The following is a 21,669-nucleotide window of genomic DNA, read 5'->3' on the forward strand; positions in this document are numbered from 1 at the left end:
GTAATCTCTTCAATATCAGCCACAGCAACTTCTTTCAAGATATGTCTCCAAAGGCAAAGGAAACAAAAGCGAAAATAAACTTTTGGGACTTCATCAAAATCAAAAGCTTCTGCACAGCAAAGGAAACAGTCAAAAAAAAAAAAAAAAAAAACAAAGAGGCAACCCACGGAATGGGAGAAGATATTTGCAAATGACAGTACAGACAAAAGGTTGATATTTAGGCTCTATAATGAACTCCTCAAACTCAACACGCACAAAACAGGCAATCATATCAAAAAATGGGCAGAAGACATGAACAGACACTTCTCCAATCAAGACATACAAATGGCTATCAGACACATGAAAAAATGTTCATCATCATTAGCCATCAGGGAGATTCAAATTAAAACCACATTGAGATATCACCTTACACCAGTTAGAATGGCCAAAATTAACAAAACAAGAAGCAACATGTGTTGGAGAGGATGTGGAGAAAGGGGAACCCTGTTACACTGTTGGTGGGAATGCAAGTTGGTGCAGCCTCTTTGGAGAACAGTGTGGAGGTTCCTCAAGAAATTAAAAATAGAGCTTCCCTATGACCCTGCCATTGCATTCCTGGGTATTTACCCAAAAGATACAGATGTCGTGAAAAGAAGGGCCATCTGTACCCCAATGTTTATAGCAGCAATGGCCACGGTCGCCAAACTGTGGAAAGAACCAAGATGCCCTTCAACGGATGAATGGATAAGGAAGATGTGGTCCATATACACTATGGAGAATTATGTCTCCATCAGAAAGGACGAATACCCAACTTTTGTAGCAACATGGACAGGACTGGAAGAGATTATGCTGAGTGAAATAAGTCAAGCAGAGAGAGTCAATTATCATATGGTTTCACTTATTTGTGGAGTATAACAAATATCATGGAGGACAAGGGGTGTTAGAGAGGAGAAGGGAGTTGGGGTAAATTGGAAGGGGAGGTGAATCACGAGAGACTATGGACTCTGAAAACAATCTGAGGGGTTTGAAGTGGTGAGGGGGTGGGAGGTCGGGGTACCAGGTGGTGGGTATTATAGAGGGCACGGATTGCATGAAACACTGGGTGTGGTGAAAAAATAGTGAATGCTGTTTTTCTGAAAATAAATAAATTGGAAAAAAAAAGAAACACATGAAATTAAAAAAAAATTTCATATATCCCCTCAATCTGGCCAGTAAAAAAAAGAAAGAAAAGAAAAAAAGAAAAAGAAAAGAAAATTAAAAAAATTAAAAGCTAGGATTGGAATCCTCAATACAATGATTTTAATCATCAGTCGCTTCACTTTCAGCTGTACTCCTAGTAAGTTTTTGAATTCCTCATTTTGCTGCAGGACCTTTTGGTTTTGCAAAACTTTGCTATGTGCCTGCTGCTTTGGGTGTTCTTCTTCATAAAGGAAGTCCACTGTTAACTCATCCCTATTTTCTCTCTTGATCATTTTTTTTCTTTTTTTTTTTTTTTAAGATTTTATTTATTTGAGGGGCGCCTGGGTTGCTCAGTGGGTGAAGCCTCTGCCTTCAGCTCAGGTGATGATCTCAGGGTTTTGGAATCTAGCCCCACTTGGGGCTCTATACTCTGCAGGAAACCTGCTTCTCTCTCTCTCTCTCTCTCTGCCTGCCTCTCTGTCTACTTGTGATCTCTGTTTGTCAAATAAATAAAATTTTAAAAAGATTTTATTTATTTGAGCTAGAAAGAGAGAGAGAGAGAGAGAGAGAGAGAGAGAGAGAGAGACCATGCACAAGCAGAGGCGAGGACAGAAGGAGGGAGATAAGCAGGCTCCCTGCCAAGCAGAGAGCAAGACATGGGGCTTGATCCCATGTCCCTGAGTCATGACCTGAACTGAAGGCAGACACTGAACTGACTGAGGCCCAAGCACCCTATCTCGATCTTTCTAATGAAGTCCATTTGTAGTTGTCTTTCAACAGTTTCTGGCAGAGGGCTCTCACAGCTAGAATACAGTACCCGTTCTTTTTACTGCATGTCTATCCCAGCATTGAATAAATAAAAACTATGGACTTCAAACTGTCTCCCTCATGGGAATGTTTATACAGGAAGAAGTTGTAGTGAGCTGAATCCTTGGGAATCCTCCCTGGCAAGTCTTTCAGTTCTGTCTTTGTTGTGTTGGCCAAAATTATAATTTCATCTTTCATATCTATTTCCAATTGCATATAGTTGAGCTGTTACTTCATGTTTCCTAAGCTTGAAAAGCTTCTCGAAATATAGGAAATGCTACTCATGTAGTGTTTAATGCTGCGTGTCCTCACCCATGTCAGTTTGTGCCTCATTAATTTTAATCGTTTGTGATTCTTCCACAGCTGTGGTCAATGGGGCAGGAGAAGATTGTGATGGCAAGTGTTTTTTATATCTGTGTAATGATGAATCTTCTTTACTGTTCTGAACACTTCATCTGTAATGTGGCCCCCTCCAAGCTCCCTTTTCAGATTCACACTTGTTCCTGCATTCAACAAATTTTGATGATCATGAGAATGTTCTGGAGACCAGGCAGTGAATATGCAGTCATATCCCTGGGCATCCTGAGAGTCTAACCTGAACACTATGTAGCACGGCTATTTGTCCTCCAGGAGGCGTAAACAAAGGAACCATAATGCTTGACCCAGGAATCAGAACACTGATTACAGGATCCAATCATGAGTTTCTCATTTTCTTTTTTTTTCCAATTAATTTTTTATTTATTTTCAGCATAACAGTATTCATTATTTTTTCACCACACCCAGTGCTCCATGCTCGATAATACCCACCACCTGGTACCGTGAGCTCCCACCACTCCCACACCCCTTCAAAACCCTCAGATTGTTTTCAGAGTCCATATTCTCTCATGATTCACCTCCCCTTCCAATTTACCCCAACTCCCTTCTCCTCTCTAACACCCCTTGTCCTCCATGATATTTGTTATACTCCACAAATAAGTGAAACCATATGATAATTGTCTCTCTCTGCTTGACTTATTTCACTCAGCATAATCTCTTCCAGTCCTGTCCATGTTGCTACAAAAGTTGGGTATTCGTCCTTTCTGATGGAGACATAATTCTCCATAGTGTATATGGACCACATCTTCCTTATCCATTCATCCGTTGAAGGGCATCTTGGTTCTTTCCACAGTTTGGCGACCGTGGCCATTGCTGCTATAAACATTGGGGTACAGATGGCCCTTCTTTTCACGACATCTGTATCTTTTGGGTAAATACCCAGGAATGCAATGGCAGGGTCATAGGGAAGCTCTATTTTTAATTTCTTGAGGAACCTCCACACTGTTCTCCAAAGAGGCTGCACCAACTTGCATTCCCACCAACAGTGTAAGAGGGTTCCCCTTTCTCCACATCCCCTCCAACACATGTTGTTTCCTGTCTTGCTAATTTTGACCATTCTAACTGGTGTAAGGTGATATCTCAATGTGGTTTTAATTTGAATCTCCCTGATGGCTAATGATGATGAACATTTTTTCATGTGTCTGATAGCCATTTGTATGTCTTGATTGGAGAAGTGTCTGTTCATGTCTTCTGCCCGTTTTTTGATATGATTGTCTGTTTTGTGTGTGTTGTTTGAGGAGTTCATTATAGAGCCTAAATATCAACCTTTTGTCTGTACTGTCATTTGCAAATATCTTCTCCCATTCCGTGGGTTGCCTCTTTGTTTTTTTTTTTTTTTGACTGTTCCTTTGCTGTGCAGAAGCTTTTGATTTTGATGAAGTCCTAAAAGTTTATTTTCGCTTTTGTTTCCTTTGCCTTTGGAGACATATCTTGAAAGAAGTTGCTGTGGCTGATATTGAAGAGATTACTGCCTATGTTCTCTTCTAGGATTCTGATGGATTCCTATCTTACGTTGAGGTCTTTTACCCATTTTGAGTTTATCTTTGTGTATGGTGTAAGAGAATGGTTGAGTTTCATTCTTCTACATATAGCTGTCCAGTTTTCCCAGCACCATTTATTGAAGAGACTGTCTTTTTTCCACTGTATATTTTTTCCTGTTTTGTCGAAGATTAATTGACCATAGAGTTGAGGGTCCATATCTGGGCTCTCTACTCTGTTCCACTGGTCTATGTGTCTGTTTTTATGCCAGTACCATGCTGTCTTGGTGATCACAGCTTTGTAATAAAGCTTGAAATCAGGTAATGTGATGCTCCCCATTTTATTTTTGTTTTTCAACATTTTTTTAGTGATTTGGGGTCTCTTCTGATTCCATACAAATTTTTGGGTTTGCTCAAGCTCTTTGAAGAATACCGGTGGAATTTTGATCAGAATCGCATTAAAAGTATATATTGCTCTAGGCAGTATAGATATTTTAACAATGTTTATTCTTCCGATCCAAAAGCATGGAATGGTCTTCCATCTTTTTGTGTCTTCTTCAATTTCTTTCATGAGTGTTCTGTAGTTCCTCGAGTACAGATCTTTTACCTCTTTGGTTAGGTTTATTCCCAGGTATTTTATGGTTCTAGGTGCTATGTAAATGGAATCGATTCTCTAATTTCCCTTTCTGTATTTTCATTGTTAGTGTATAAGAAAGCCATTGATTTCTGCACATTGACTTTGTATCCTGCCACATTGCTGAATTGCTGTATGAGTTCTAGTAGTTTGGGGCTAGAGTCTTTTGGGTCTTCCATATAAAGAATCATGTCATCTGCAAAGAGAGAGAGTTTAACTTCTTCATTACCAACTTGGATACCTTTTATTTCTCTTTGTTGTCTGATTGCTGTTGCTAGGACTTCTAATACTATGTTGAACAAGAGTAGTGAGAGTGGGCATCCTTGTTGTGTTCCTGATCTCAACGGGAAGGCTGCAAGCTTTTTCACATTGAGGATGATATTTGCTGTGGGTCTTTCATAGATAGATTTGATGAAGTTCAGGAATATTTCCTCTATCCCTATACTTTGAAGCGTTTTAATCAGGAACAGATGCTGGATTTTGTCAAATGCTTTTTCTGCATCAATTGAGAGGACCAGGTGGTTCTTCTCTCTTCTTTTATTATTTTTTTCTATCACGTTGATTGATTTTTGAGTGTTGAACCATCCTTGCAGCCAAGGAATGAATCCCACTTGGTCATGGTGGATAATCTTTTTAATGTGCTGTTGGATCCTGTTTGCCAGGATCTTGTTGAGAATCTTAGCATCCATATTCATCAGTGATATTGGTCTGAAATTCTCTTTTTTGGTAGGGTCTTTGCCTGGTTTGGGTATCAAGGTAATGCTGGCTTCATAGAAAGAGTCTGGAAGTTTTCCTTCTGCTTCAATTTTTTGAAACAGCTTCAGGAGAATAGGTGTTATTTCCTCTTTGAAAGTTTGGTAGAATTCCCCCAGGGAATCCTTCAGGTCCTGGGCTCTTGTTTTTTGGGAGGTTTTTGATCACTGCTTCAATCTTGTTACTAGATATTGATCTATTCAGGTTGTCAGTTTCTTCCTGGTTCAATTTTGGGAGTTTATAGTTTTCCAGGAATGCATCCATTTCATCTAGGTTGCTTAGCTTATTGGCATTTAACTGTTGATAATAACTTCTGATTATTGTTTCTACTTCCTTGGTGTTTGTTGTGATCTCTCCCTTTTCATTCATAATTTTATGTATTTGAGCTTTCTCTCTTTTCTTTTGGATTAGTGTTGCCAATGGTTTATCGATCTTATTGATTCTTTCAAAAAACCAGCTTCTAGTTTCATTGATACATTCTACTGTATCTCTGGTTTCTACCTCATTGATCTCAGCTCTAATCTTGATGATTTCCCTTCTTATGTGTGGAGTTGGTTTGATTTGTTGTTGATTCTCCAATTCTTTAAGGTGTAGAGACAGCTGGTGTTTTCTGGATTTTTCAATTTTTTTGACGGATGCTTGGATGGCTATGTATTTCCCCCTTAGGACCGCCTTTGCTGTATCCCATAGGTTTTGGACTGAAGTGTCTTCATTCTCATTGGTTTCCATGAATTGTTTCAGTGCTTCTTTGATCTACTGGTTGATCCAAGCATTCTCAAGCAAGGTGGTCTTTAGCTTCCAGGTGTTTGAGTTCCTTCTGAACTTTTCGTTGTGATTGAGCTCCAGTTTCAAAGCATTGTGATCTGAGAATGTGCAGGGAATAATCTCAGTCTTTTGGTATCGGTTGAGTCCTGATTTGTGACCCATTTTGTGGTCTATTCTGGAGAAGGTTCCATGTGCACTTGAGAAGAATGAGTATTCTGTTGTTTTAGGGGGGAATGCTCTGTATATATCTATGAGGTCCATCTGTTCCAACGTGTCATTCAATGCTCTTGTTTCTTTATTGATTTTCTGCTTCGATGATCTGTCTATTTCTGAAAGAGGCATGTTAAGATCTCCTACGATTAGTGTATTCATATCAATATGACTCTTTATCTTGATTAACAGTTTTCTTAAGTAATTGGCTGCTCCAATATTGGGGGCATAGATATTTACAAATGTTAGATTATCTTGGTGGATAGTCCCTTTAAGAATAATGTAGTGTCCTTCTGGGTCTCTGACTACAGTATTTAGCTTAAAATCTAATTTGTCTTATATAAGAATCACTACCCCAGCCTTTTTTGAGGCCCATTGGCATGAAAGATGCTTCTCCATCCCTTCACTTTCAGTCTGGGTGAATCTTTAGGTTCAAAATGGGTCTCTTGTAGACAGATGTTCTAGCATTTTACATTTTTGCAATCTCTGTTACATTAAAATCCACAGGCCTATCTGGCACAGGAAACAGATCTTGTACTAATGCATGATTTTTAAAAAAAGTAATGTGCCAAATGGCCAAAATTAACAAGACAGTAAACAACATGTGTTGGAGAGGATGAAGAGAAAGGGGAACCCTCTGATACTGTTGGTGGGAATGCAACTTGGTGCAGCCACTTTGGAAAACAGTGTGGACATTCCTTAAGAAATTAAAAATAGAGTTTCCCTATGACCCTGCCATTGCACTACTGGGTATTTACCCCAATGATACAGATGTCGTGAAAAGAAGGGCCATCTGTACCCTAATGTTCATAGCAACAATGGCCATAGTCACCAAGCTGTGGAAAGAACCAAGATGCCCTTCAACAGACAAATGGATAAAGAAGATGTAGTCCATATATATATATACAATGGAGTATTATGCTTCCATCAGAAAGGATGAACACCCAACTTTTGTAGCAACATGGATGGGACTGGAAGATTATACTGAGGGAAATTAGTCAGGCAGAGAGAGTCAATTATCATATGGTTTCACTTATTTGTAGAGCATAAGGAATAATACTGAGGACATGGGGAGATGGAGAGGAGAAGTGAGTTGGGGGAAATTGGAGGGAGAGACTGTGGACTCTGAGAAATAAACTGAGGGTTTTGGAGGAGAGAAGAGTGGGAGGTTGGGTGAGCCTGGTGGTGTGTACTATGGAGGGCACATTGTGCATGGAGCACCAGGTGTGGTGCATAAACAATGAATTCTGGAACACTGTAAAGAAATAAAATAAATAATACAATTTTTTTTAAAGTAATGTGTTGTTTAACTAAGTTATGTATGTATACTAGTGTTGATGAGATTGAAATTGATTTATCAAAAAGTCATATTTTGGGGGCTCCTGGTGATTCAGTGGGTTAAACTTCTGCCTTAAGCTCAGGTCATGATCTCAGGGCCTTGGGATAGAGCCCTGCATCAGGCTCTCTGCTCAGCAGGGAGCCTGCTTCCCCCTCTCTCTCTCTGCCTGCTTCTCTGCCTACTTGTGATCCTTCTCTCTCTGTCAAATAAATAAATAAAATCTTAAAAAACAATATGCCTTTTTAAAAGATTTTATTTATTTATTTGACAGAGAGATAGAGAGCACAAGTAGGCATAGTAGCAGGCAGAGGAAGAGGGAGAAGCTCTCCAGTGAGCAGACAATCTGATGTGGGGTTCTATCCCTGGACACTGGGATCATGACCTGAGCCGAAGGCAGACGCTTAACTGACTGCGCCACGCAGGCACCCCCATATTTGTTTTAATATTACCACAGATCCCAATAGAAAAGTTTGTCAGTAATGGGAGGCTGTGAAGTTTATTGGTACATCACAAGTTTCTGATTTTCTCTTGAGAGCTTACATTTGATCAAGGCAACAAGTACTCTCAGCTGGCATATGTGAGTTGATTTTCATGAAAGGTTAAGTTCATGTTCATTTTTCAGAAACTGGATATGTACTGTTTGAATAGTAACTATGAGCCACCTATGGCAACTTCCAGAAACTGTCTTGCCAAACGTCCTAGTCTTAATAATCCAAGTTTCTGTGTCATTCATTCCTTCAGGTAAAAAGGAATTCTGTTAAAAAAGAAAAGGGGGGGCAGTTAATTTTACACAAATTATTTTCCAAGCGGTTTCTGTATGTAGAAGGGCTGTACACCCCACATCATCATATAGACATGTTTGAATGTGGATTGTTGAGAATGTTTAATAAAGATGAATTGTTGAAAATGATTAATAAAGATAATTTTTAATGCTGCAATCAGAATGTTTTAATGTGATTCTGGTATTGTTTTGTCCTACTTTTGTTTTGAGGTATTTTACTTGCACATAGGCATTACCTCCCTAGAGAAAGAATCCAAGGATTTCCCCTCATGTGTGTTTTTGTCTTGCTTCTTCATGGTGCCAGCTGAGGTTCTCAGGACAAGGAAACCAAAATGGAAGGATGGGTCTGGATTCCTCTGCCATTTTTCTGGATCTTTGAATTGTACATTAAATCTGTGGCTTCTCACTTCACTGGAGTTTAAGCTGCCCATGAGGTTCCCAGCAATGTTCCCAGCTCAGTGATCATCAGTGATTTCAAATTCCCAATGTAACCTGCTTCGTCATCACAGTTAGAAATGGTATGATGACTTTGGAGCATGGCCTAATAAGATCTGCCTTTGCTTCTCTTCTAGGCATTAATACTCTTGAGAGCATCTGCTGGGACATTCATGGGACCATTATGGTGGGTTGGGAAAATGGTGGAAAGAGTGTTTTGTCTTTTTATGGAAGTGAGTAGTGGTGAAGAATAACAATTGCCCTGTGCACCCATCACCTCCATTCTTGCTAAGTTTTACCTGAGTGTGAAAAGGCAAACAATGTTTAAGTGATGTTATGAAAATAGTGTTAACTTCATGGATTCTGTGCAAGGGACTCAGTGACTTCAGATGTTCCCCAGACCACACTTTGAGAACGGCTGCTCTGAAAACCCTGGGAGAGTCTCCCACTCGTCCTGCTCTGGCCTCCTCCTCACTCAGCAGAATCCCTCTCCCTGAGCTACACTTCCTGGTCTGAAAACTCAGCTCTGATTCTAGCCCCTGAGTGCATCTAGAAGAGACCTCACCTCCTGGAAATGTGATGGCAGAGAGGGTCCCCAGTCTGGAAGGGGAGGTGGAGGGACAGGGATTTCCCTTTTGTAACTGGGGACAGTTTGTACCTGTAGGCATGAGATCCATACATAACCGACTTTGATTTTGTGACACATTGGCTTCATATGTATTCACATCCCAGACAGAAATCTGATGTCATCTGTAAGAGAAATCATGCTGGTCTTTTCACTCTACATGTGTCTAATATGTTTGACTTGAGACCCACAATGCATGAAGCACAGCACCTACCAATACAACAGTCTGTGTGGAAGGAATTGTTCTATATCTGCGCTGTCCAGTGTGGTGGCCACGAGATGCATGTGGCTTTTGAGATGTAGGTGGCACTTGAAATGGGGCTGGTGTGCTGAGCAGTTGCATTTTTAATTGTTTTAAATGAATAGGAGTTTAAGTAGCCATGGGTGGCTTATAGCTACTTTTCAGACAGTACCTATCTAGAATGCTCTTAGTTGTCAGGATCCTCCTCAAAGAAGAGACTGTGTGACTCATGGGTGTATGTGTATTAAATTTACTTTTTTTTTTTTAAAGCTTTTATTTATTTATTTGACAGAGAGAAATCACAAGTAGACGGAGAGGCAGGCAGAGAGAGAGGAGGAAGCAGGCTCCCCACTGAGCAGAGAGCCTGATGCAGGACTCAGATCACGACCTGAGCCGAAGGCAGCAGCTTAACCCACTGAGCCACCCAGGCGCCCCTTAAATTTACTTTTAAATGGAAGTTGTAGATTTGTCTATGTGGATCTGAAACATATGCCTAAAATGTAGCATGAAAGTGTAATTACAATGCATTGAGACAGCTGAAATGTACAGACATGAACCAAAACGTGATTATCACATCTAAGTCATAAGTGTTCAAGATGCCCATCCCTGGAGCTCACTGTTAACTCTATTACTTTGGATGTTTTGGTGTTGGTTGTGTTCACCTGGTAAACATAAGGAGGCTCATTAAGTCTTCACTGAGCCCAGGTGAGAGGGTATATTGGCTACAACATGTAGGCTCTGTACATACTTGTAAACCTCATAAAGCAGAAGATGGACATCTTAGATTCCACCACCTTAGCATCCTTTACCTCTTGCTCCTCCCCACACTTTTGCCCAAGTTCAGACAATTCTCCATGTTTCCGTTCACCCTTGTGAAACCCTCTGCTCCTCATTTCTACCAAGGTGAAAATATACATGAAATGTTTACAACTGTAGGATGAAGAAATTCTCTAAGCACAGTCTAGTGTTGAAAACCTATAGGAAAAGTATGAAATATCTGCGTGCCAACCACACTCTTACAAAGATACAAACTCATGTCCATGAGCAAATTAAAAGACACAAAAACAATTGTGAAAGACCAAAGGGTAACATGGTTCAAAGCTCTTCAGCCCAAGACCACCAGGAGCACCTGTAGGGCATTCAAATTGGATCTATTACCTGTTGCAGTGAGAGAGAACGCACACCTTTGGGGTCCATGGGGCATCTTAATATTAAGGTGTTGGAACCTAAGGGACATGGGCTTTGGATGGGAATATTGGAGAGGACCCACGGAAGCTGGGGCCCACTCCAGATTGCATGTTGTCAGGACGTGTGGGCAATCCCATGGTTGAGCATCTCAGTGAGTCTGCTCTCCACTAGGCCAGACAAGAGTGAGGAGAGAGCAGTCATGGTGGAGAAGCAGCGATTGCTCACATTGGCTGACACAGGGACATGCGTGTTATTCCGTGGGTTTTGTAGTGCCTTGTTTTATCTGTAATGACACAAAGCGATGTTGTGGTTTCAGAATGTCCTTGTCTGATGCTGATGTTCTATGAGGCTCATGTCCCACAGGAGAGGAATATGGCCAAGTGGCGGACATTTGGCAGCTTCTGACCACACTGAGCCCAACTATCAGTGTCAGAGCAGCTCCCAATGTTGGGAGCTGCTGGCTCTTCTGTTAAACTTCATATTTTAAAATAGCTACACCCCATTCAAAACATAATCATAGAACTGATGTTTTCATTTCCTTTGGGTAAACACCCAAAAGTGGAATTGTTGGATTATATGGTGAATCACTATTTTGTACATCTGAAATGAAAGGAACCCTGTGTATCAAGTGTGCTCAAATATTAAAAAAAAGAAAGAGAAGGAAAAAGAGAAATAAAAAATGTTAGAAAAGAATTTGGAAAGGAGGAAGTGAAATATCAAACAAATTTGTACAAATTTGTAAACAAATTTATAAAAAACAAAATGTATTTGTAATAAATAAAAAACAAATATAAGAATGTGGAATAGGGACGCCTGGGTGGCTCAGTTGGTTAAGCAGCTGCCTTCGGCTCAGGTCATGATCCCAGCGTCCTGGGATCGAGTCCCGCATCGGGCTCCTTGCTCGGCAGGGAGCCTGCTTCTCCCTCTGCCTCTGCCTGCCATTCTGTCTGCCTGTGCTTGCTCTCGCCCTCTCTCTCTCTGATAAATAAATAAAATCTTAAAAAAAAAAGAATGTGGAATAAATAATGTGAATAAAACTTAAAATCGATGAACTTGGCAAAGATGGGACGGGACTGGAAGAGATTATTCTGAGTGAGATAAGTGAAGCAGAGAGAGTCAATTATCACATGGTTTCACTTATTTGTGGAGTATAACAAATAACATGGAGGACATAGGAAGATGGAGAGGAGAAGGGAGTTGAGGGAAATTGGAAGGGGAGATGAACCATGAGAGACTATGGACTCTGAAAAACAATCTGAGGGTTTTAAAGGGGAGGGGAGTGGAAAGGTTGGGGGAGCCAGGTGGTGGGTATTATGGAGGGTATTTAGTGCATGGAGCACTGGCTGTGGTGAATAAACAATGAATTCTGTTATGCTGAAAAGAAATAACGAAAGAAAGAAAGAAAGAAAGAAAGAAAGAAAGAAAGAAAGAAAGAAAAGAAAAGAAAAAAACACACAAATGCTGAATCAGACTTGTAAATATAGGAAACCCACTGATGGCTGCCAGAGGCAAGGGGTAGGGGATGGGCACAATGGGAGAAGGGGAGAGGGAGACATAGGCTCCAGTTCTGGAATGAGGAGTGATAGGAATGAAAGGCACAGCGCAGGGAATCACTGTCACATCATGTGTGGTGACAGACGGCAGCTACACTGTGGTGAGCATAGCGTGATTACAGAAGTGATCAGTGTGTTTTATACTTGAAGCTAACATAACCTTGTGTGTTCACTCTGTTCAAATAAAATTTGAAGAAATTCCCCAGGGAATCTGTCAGGTCCTGGGCTCTTGTTTTTTTGGGGAGAGGTTTTTGATCACTGCTTCAATCTTGTTACTAGATATCGGTCTATTCAGATTGTTGATTTCTTCCTGGTTCAATTTTGGGAGTTTATAGTTTTCCAGGAATGCATCCATTTCATCTAGGTTGCTAAGCTTATTGACATATAACTGTTGATAATAACTTCTGATTATTGTTTCTACTTCCTTGGTGTTCATTGTGATCTCTCCCTTTTCATTCATAATTTTATGAATTTGGGCTTTCTCTCTTTTCTTTTAGTGTTAGCGTTTAGTGTTCTCTCTTTCCTTTTAGTGGCAATTAGTATTGCCAATGGTTTATCGATCTTATTGATTCTTTCAAAAAACCAGCTTCTAGTTTCATTGATACATTCTACTGTATCTCTGGTTTCTACCTCATTGATCTCAGCTCTAATCTTGATGATTTCCCTTCTTATGTGTGGAGTTGCTTTGATTTGTTCTTGATTCTCCAGTTCTTTAAAGCGTAGAGACAGCTGGTGTGTTCTGGATTTTTCAATTTTTTTGAGGGAGGCTTGGATGGCTATGTATTTGCCCCTTAGGACCGCTTTTGCTGTATCCCATAGGTTTTGGACTGAAGTGTCTTCATTCTCATTGGTTTCCATGAATTGTTTCAGTTATTTGATCTCCTGGTTGATCCAAGCATTCTTAAGAAAGGTGGCCTTTAGCTTCCAGGTATTTGAGTTCCTTCTGAACTTTTCCTTATGATTGAGCTCCAGTTTCAAAGCATTGTGATCTGAGAATATGCAGGGAATAATCTCAGGACCTGACGGATTCCCTGGGGAATTCTACCAAACTTTCAAAGAGGAAATAACACCTATTCTCCTGAAGCTGTTTCAAAAAATTGAAGCAGAAGGAAAACTTCCAGACTCTTTCTATGAAGCCAGCATTACCCTGATCCCCAAACCAGGCAAAGACCCTACCAAAAAGGAGAATTTCAGACCAATATCACTGATGAATATGGATGCTAAGATTCTCAACAAGAACCTAGCAAACAGGATCCAACAGCACATTAAAAAGATTATCCACCATGACTAGGTGGGATTCATCCCTGGGCTACAAGGATGGTTCAACATTCGCAAATCAATCAATGTGATAGAACAAATTAGTAAGAGAAGAGAGGAACCACATGGTCCTCTCAATTGATGCAGAAAAAGCATTTGACAAAATCCAGCATCCGTTCCTGATTAAAACGCTTCAAAGTATAGGGATAGAGGGAACATTCCTGAACTTCATCAAATCTATCAATGAGAGACCCACAGCAAATATCATCCTCAATGGGAAAAAGCTTGCAGCCTTCCCATTGAGATCAGGAACAAGACAAGGATGCCCACTCTCACCACTCTTGTTCAACATAGTATTAGAAGTCCTAGCAACAGCAATCAGACAACAAAGACAAATAAAAGGTAGCCAAATTGGCAATGAAGAAGTCAAACTCTCTCTATTCACAGATGACGTGATCCTTTATATGGAAGACCCAAAAGACTCTAGCCCCAAACTACTAGAACTCATACAGCAATTCAGCAATGTGGCAGGATACAAAGTCAATGTGCAGAAATCAGTGGCTTTCTTATACACTAACAATGAAAATACAGAAAGGGAAATTAGAGAATTGATTCCATTTACTATAGCACCAAGAAACACAAGATATCTGGGAATAAACCTATTCAAAGAGATAAAGGATCTGTACTTGAGGAACTACAGAACACTCATGAAAGAAATTGAGGAAGACACAAAAAGATGGAAGACCATTCCATGCTCTTGGATTGGAAGAATAAACATTGTTAAAATGTCTATACTGCCTAGAGCAATATATACTTTTAATGCCATTCTGATCAAAATTCTACCGGTATTCTTCAAAGAGCTGGAGCAAATAATCCAAAAATTTATATGGAATCAGAAGAGACCCGAATCGCTAAGGAAATGTTGAAGAACAAAAATGAAACTGGGGGCATCACGTTACCTGATTTCAAGCTTTATTACAAAGCTGTGATCACCAAGACAGCATGGTACTGGCATAAAAATAGACACATAGACCAGTGGAACAGAGTAGAGAGCCCAGATATGGACCCTCAACTCTATGGTCAATTAATCTTCGACAAAACAGGAAAAAATATACAGTGGAATAAAGACAGTCTCTTCAATAAATGGTGCTGGGAAAACTGGACAGCTATATGTAGAAGAATGAAACTCGACCATTCTCTTACACCATACACAAAGATAAACTCAAAATGGATAAAAGACCTCAACGTAAGATAGGAATCCATCAGAATCCTAGAGCAGAACATAGGCAGTAATCTCTTCGATATCAGCCACAGCAACTTCTTTCAAGATATGTCTCCAAAGGCAAAGGAAACAAAAGCGAAGATGAACTTTTGGAACTTCATCAAAATCAAAAGCTTCTGCACAGCAAAGGAAACAGTCAAAAAAACAAAGAGGCAACCCACGGAATGGGAGAAGATACTTGCAAATGACAGTACAGACAAAAGGTTGATATCCAGGATCTATAAAGAACTCCTCAAACTCAACACACACGAAACAGGCAAACATATCAAAAAATGGGCAGAAGGTATGAACTGACACTTCTCCAATCAAGACATACAAATGGCTATCAGACACATGAAAAAATGTTCATCATCACTAGCCATCAGAGAGATTCAAATTAAAACCACATTGAGATATCACCTTACACCAGTTAGAATGGCCAATATTAACAAGACAGGAAACAACATATGTTGGAGGGAATGTGGAGAAAGGGGAACCCTGTTACACTGTTGGCGGGAATGCAAGTTGGTGCAGCCTCTTTGGAGAACAATGTGGAGATTCCTCAAGAAATTAAAAATAGAACTTCCTTATGACCCTGCCATTGCACTCCTGGGCATTTACCCCAAAGATACAGATGTCATGAAAAGAAGGGCCATCTGTACCCCAATGTTTATAGCAGCAATGGCCAAGGTCGCCAAACTGTGGAAAGAACCAAGATGCCCTTCAATGGATGAATGGATAAGGAAGATGTGGTCCATATACACTATGGAGTATTATGCCTCCATCAGAAAGGATGAATACCCAACTTCTGTAGCAACATGGACGGGACTGGAAGAGATTTTGCTGAATGAAAGAAGTCAAACAGAGAGAGTCAATTATCATATGGTTTCACTTATTTGTGGAGCATAACAAATAGCATGGAGGACATGGGGAGTTAGGAGAAGGGAGTTGGGGTAAATTGGAAGGAGAGGTGAATCACGAGAGACTATGGACTCTGAAAAACAATCTGAGGGGTTTGAAGTGGTGGGGGGGTGGGAGGTTGGGGTACCAGGTGGTGGGTATTATAGAGGGCATGGTTTGCATGGAGCACTGGGTGTGGTGAAAAAATAATAAATACTGTCATGCTGAAAATAAATTAATTAATTATAAAAAGAATTTTGAAGAAATTTAAAGAAATTAAATTTAAAGAAATTAAAATAAAATTTAAAGAAATTAATTAGAAAGAATAAACTGTAATACATATCAATTTTTGTGTATGGGTTATGGATGTTTGAGTTATCCTACATTCTTTGGAAAACTTCTCCTAATTTCACAACTTCTAAGTACTCTATATTTTGTGAAGTAAAATAGTTTAACAATTAAAGACCAGCAGTTAATGAACAGGGAATAGCCATACTGAAATAACAAGAAAAACATAAAGAAATTGGAAACTCTGGATGAAATGGACAAATTCATAGAAACAGACAACCAATGAAGGCTAATAATGAAGAAACAACCAACCTGACAAGACCCATAACTAGTAAGAAGATCGAATCAGTAATCAAATCACAGAGACGTCCTGGATCATGTGGCTTCACTGGTGAAGTCTACCAAACATTGGAGGAAGAATCAACACCAGTCCTTCTCAAAGTCTTCCAACAATGAAAAGGAGAGAACTCTTCCTGATTCATCCATGGTCCTGGCAGGTCCAACATCCCAAAGCAGGCAGAGGTACTACAAGAAAAGGAAAGCACGTGACTGGCCTGTCACCTGGGCTCCGCAGTATGGTACATGAGTCCCAAGCCCTTACAGACATCCACCATGAATCCTGCCCTAAAGGACCCTCATCCCAGACTCTGATACTTAAAGATACCACAGATGTGTGTATATTTCATTTTAATTTTCTTTGAAAAATTCTAACAAATCAGGAAATGGGGGTTCAGGATGGGTGGTGATGCAGAAGGGGGAAGTCATGGGGTAGCGTCAGGGGTCAGGTAGGCGTAGAGTCCTCCCCACCCTCGTGCCTGCTGTCATCTCCTGAACAGCGTGTCACATTCCAGAAGGGATGGGTGAGCCCTCTCCTATGGCCGTGCACCTACTGAGAAAAGATGGCAGTTACATTAAGTCATGGAGAGGCCATGTGGGGTTGGCAGAACTGAGACGCCTATACATGCAAGAGCTTGTGTGGGGTGTGGGGTCAGAGGGTAGACTGGGGGTGCATAAAGGGAAATACTTAGATGAGAGAGGAGAGGGACCCCACACAGAAATAAACAAATATCCCAACATGGAAACAAGGTTGGGGGCATAAAGGTGTCATGAAGCCATCATGCACTGGGCACCCACTTCATGCACGGTATGGTTCAGGACACATACACTAAGGAACAAGGAGACTGAAGAGTTGGAGGAGCCAGGTTCCTGAGATCCAGACTCACTGTAGGAGATGTGCATCTCATTGGGCAACTCACTGCTACTGACCTCAAAGCGACCCTGCACATCAGTGAGGATCTTGGCATCATTTTCATCTGGCACAAATGTGAGGGCCAAGCTGGCCTGCTCAGGCCACCTGGAAGGAGACAGAGGTTAGTCCTGCAAAGAGCCCATGGTAGGAAGACACCCAAAAGGAGGGACAAGGATGTAAGGTGAGAAGACATAGAAAATCAGGGGGTGGGAGGAGCATGAGGATGCTCCATGGGTGTGGAGCTGACCCCATGCATGTAGGTGTGGGAAGCTTCAGGCACGCGGTAGTTGGAGGCAATGTTCACCCGCTCAGTGTTCATGCCTTGGTGAAATAGGTTGGTAGCCACAAGAATTCCTCGTAGAAGGTCTTTAAATGGCTAATACCAAGGAAGTCCTTAAGAGAAAGGAAATCAGAAAAATGTTGACAGCCCCTTCTCTCAACAGTCTGGTTTCCTCCCAAGGACAGAAAACATCCTGCATCTCTGACTCAACACTCCTCCTGGGGCATCCCTCGGTGGATAAGGGCTGGGGAGTTCTCCACCAGGAGCTGGGCCACCACAATGCAATGCTGCACAGACATCACAGAGGTCTCTGCCTGTGTGTGGAGAGAAGGGGGATGTGGGTCCATGTGTGTAGGGGAGAGAGAATATGCACGAGAGTGGGAGGGTTCAGTAAGTACACTCCTCTCCATGAATCCCTCTAAGCCTCTCTTAGTCCTTGATATATGTTTCCTTTTCTGCTCTCCATATAACTTACTCTTTCCTCCTTTCCTTTGGTTCTGATTTTCTTGAGCAGATTGTCCTCTGAGAAGATACAGTACCGAAATTTGGCAGGTGTATTAAGAGGCAGGAATTAGGTGCTCCATGAAAAAGTGCTAAATATTGGAAGTAGAGTCTGGAAAGTCCACGATCAATATTCCTGCTTAGGAAGCAAACCTAAGACCTACCCTAATTCTGGGAAGTAGCTTTACTTGATCTATAGTTTACACCATCAATAAGCTGACAGAATGCTTCTCCTCAGGGCATGATACAAGAAGAAATAAATTCAAGAACCCTAACAGGGCCAATGTAGATTGGGATTTTCAAGAATTAAAAACGCTTCATGCTTTTATATTTTAGATTTGCATGGTTTATTGGGATTTACATTTACTGACTACCTGACCGTGACAGCCATAGAATGTAAGAGCTGCCCCCACTAGGCTCCTGCTCAGCCTTTTGCATCCATCAGACACATCACCAGTTTGGCAGAAATTTACATTTTTACTGAATCCTCATGATTCCCAGATTCTGTATTTGCAAATTCTCCTAGTTGCTAAAAATTGTTTAACCCCACAATCAGTACTCATGGGACTTTCACTGTCATTCAGGGACATGCACAGAGCAACAAACACATTTAGTCACCTGACATGCATGTTCCCAGCTGAGGTGAAACATGTTTTTGGAACTTGGAAATGTGCTTCTCGAACTTGAAAACTTGCAAAGACACTCTGTTGTCTTTACGGTCTTTATCTAATGCAACACAATGTATAAAGCTAGGATAACCTGTAGAAGATTGTCAAAGAGATGAAAAGGAGACCAGTGTACAAAATGAGGAGTTTAGAATTAATCTCAACTATATGTGGATCCTGGATTGTTGACACAAGCAGGACTCTAGGACAGAGGAGAAAGGATGGGGTTTTCAATAAAAAGTGAATCGACTACTAGCTATTCATGAAGGAAAACCCTAGATTTGAATCTTTTCTTCACGCCATACACCTGCAAAAACAAGTCAATTGAAATCCATAGAATTTCACAAAAGTTTACAAAAAAAACTTTATGATTTTGATTTAAGAAAGAACTTGTTATGCAGAACATGGAAGACATTTGCAATAGAGAAAAAATTCGTGTATGTCATTAGCTTAAAACTTAAAACTGCTGTTCACAAAAGACTTCATTAAGAAAGTGAAAAGACAAGGCACAAATAAGGAGAAATTCTTTGCTACACATGTTAGCATCAAACACCAGTCCACAGGTTATGTAAGCACTGCTCTGGTCAGTGAGCATCAGACAGACTACTTACAGTGTAAATGCCCTAAAGCTTCGGATTTGCCAAACTAGAGTGGCAGCCAGAAAGCATGGGAATATTTGGAGAGCTCATTATGTAAGTGGTCCATGGAGGATGATCTCCCAAGGGACAGAGCACGGTGAACGCTGGGAAAGGGGATAAATGAGAAAGAAACAAAGAAGAAATCTGAATGATAAACATGCATACTGAAATGTGCTTTCTCTCCTTCACTAAGGGAAATGCAAGTTAACACCCTAATGACAGCAAGAATGTGCCTGACAACATACTATGTGTAAGAGCCCGTCACAAAGGACCATGCGTTTTATGATTCCCGTTTAACAAATGTCCATAAGGCAAATCTACAGAGACAGAAGGTAGATGAGTGGTTGCCTAGGGCTGGGGAAAGGTGATGGGAGAAAAGGGGGAGTGACACAAGGTTTCTTTTAGGGCTGATGAAAATGTTCTGAAGTTTATTATAGTGATAGTGGCACAACTCTATGAATATACTGAAAACCTTACCCTTAAATCAGTGAATGATACGTGAATAAAGCTGTAATAAAAAACCTGTAATGAGATAGTATGCTGAATCCACTGGAATCTCTAAGTCGTGCTGAATGACTGAGAAGAGCTGTCAGGGCAGATGGAGAGGCAGGAAGCATCTGTGATCCGTCTCCGCCTGGACAGCAGGTGCACTGGGGATCTGTCTGATGTGACTGTCGTGGAAAGCTGGAGTCTATTGAAGGCTGTAGCTTGCAGGGTGAAGGTCAGAAGGTAAATTGCCATTCATTTCAGTCATTTTCAGACTCATGGGCTGGCTCCAGACATGAGGCTACCATCTCCCTGTCCCCAGTCTGTTGTGGAGAGCCAGCAGAAGTCCCTACAGCAGTTTGAACACAGCTTGTGGAAGCGAAGGTGAGCAATTAGGATGCTGTCTTCCAGAAATCAGGAATGAGTGTTCTGATTGCCGCTTGCGGCTTTTGGTCAAGAGGATGCAGTGAAAATGCAGGTCAGCGCGCTTGCAAACCCACCACCACTAGGATAGCCCTTACTCCTATGGCTGAAGCACTTCAAGAGTATTTAAAATACCTAGGGGCTTCACTCCCCTTCATTTCCCCCTTTTTTCCATTTTGGGAGGCAAGCATATAAGCGGTAGAACATGGAAAAGCAACCGCAGGTACAGGGACATTTAGAAACCTACCCTTGCCCACAGAAAGGTGCAGGCTCATAAATGACCTGAGAGGTTCTTAGGTTGGCACATTAGCTGGATTCCTGGGACAGAGACTCTGTACACAACAGAATGACCAAAAACCAAGAGCAAAAAATAGCACCTAACAAAGCTCTGCAGACTGCAGGGGAGGGGGGATCTAACTTCCAGGATTATCAATTATTACCAAGTATTATGACCAACTATTACCAAGATTGAAATGTCCAGTTTTCACAAAAATTCACAAGCCTACAAAGAATCAGGAAAGTATGACTATAGAAAGGGAAAAAAAATCAATGTGTAGAACTGTCTGAGAAAGACATTAAGACAAAGTCTTACAGATGTTCCAGATGAAGTCAGGTGATTAGGATCTCCCTATCTGGTCTCTCCTGATAAACAACAAATGCAAATAATCAAAAGGTAAGGATAGATGATAATAGTTAGATAGATAGATAGATAATAGATAAAAGGAGAGGGTACCACCCTTACTTCTGTAAAAACATCAACAAAAACAATAAATGAACAACACAAGTTGATGACATTGGTTCTGGGAAAGGGCGGGACTATCCTGAGGAAACAGCAAAACCATCTGGGCACAAAAACTGAGGATGGCTGCACAGAAAAGCACAGGAAGCATTTTGCCTGTGTCATCCATCCTTCAGTCTGGAGCAGCTCAGAGCTAGGAAGATGCCCTCAGAGGGATTTCACCTGCAGGGAAAAGAGAACAGGAGGACTCCAGCCATCCTGCTCACCTGTGCAATCTGCATCTGTGCAACCAAAGACCCCCACAGTCTCCTCTAATGCTGAACCCCCTGATGGAGCTGGGGGAGCAGGAGTCCCCCGAGATCTGCTGCTTCATTCCCTTCCCAGGGCTTTAGCTCTTGCTGTGGTGAGACCTGCCCCCAGGGGCCCAGGTCCCTACTGTGCTCCACTCTCCAGGATTAGGATCCCACAGAACCTCACCATCTACAATGGCTGGAGATGCAGCTGCACTGGACTCCACCCCTTGTTCCACATTTGGAGGTTTGAGCAAACAACACTAGGGCCATGCAACTGTGGTTCTACACCTCTCTTCCTGATACGGGCTTTGACCCAGTTTCATACAAGCAGTCCTGTTGCTCTGTGC

The 21,669-nt window shown here is 41.2% G+C and overlaps 1 protein-coding gene and 1 pseudogene across 1 annotated transcript in view; both read right to left on the minus strand.

Annotated features, from left to right (window-relative positions):
- LOC131834384 (DLA class I histocompatibility antigen, A9/A9 alpha chain-like) overlaps positions 1 to 21,669 on the minus strand; it is a 189,103-nt gene that overhangs the window by 112,325 nt on the left and 55,109 nt on the right. The window lies entirely within an intron of this gene.
- On the minus strand, positions 1,279 to 8,248 carry LOC131833282 (twinfilin-1-like; annotated as a pseudogene).

The sequence above is a fragment of the Mustela lutreola genome, chromosome 6 (genome assembly GCF_030435805.1).
Source record: "Mustela lutreola isolate mMusLut2 chromosome 6, mMusLut2.pri, whole genome shotgun sequence".
Taxonomy (NCBI): domain Eukaryota; kingdom Metazoa; phylum Chordata; class Mammalia; order Carnivora; family Mustelidae; genus Mustela; species Mustela lutreola.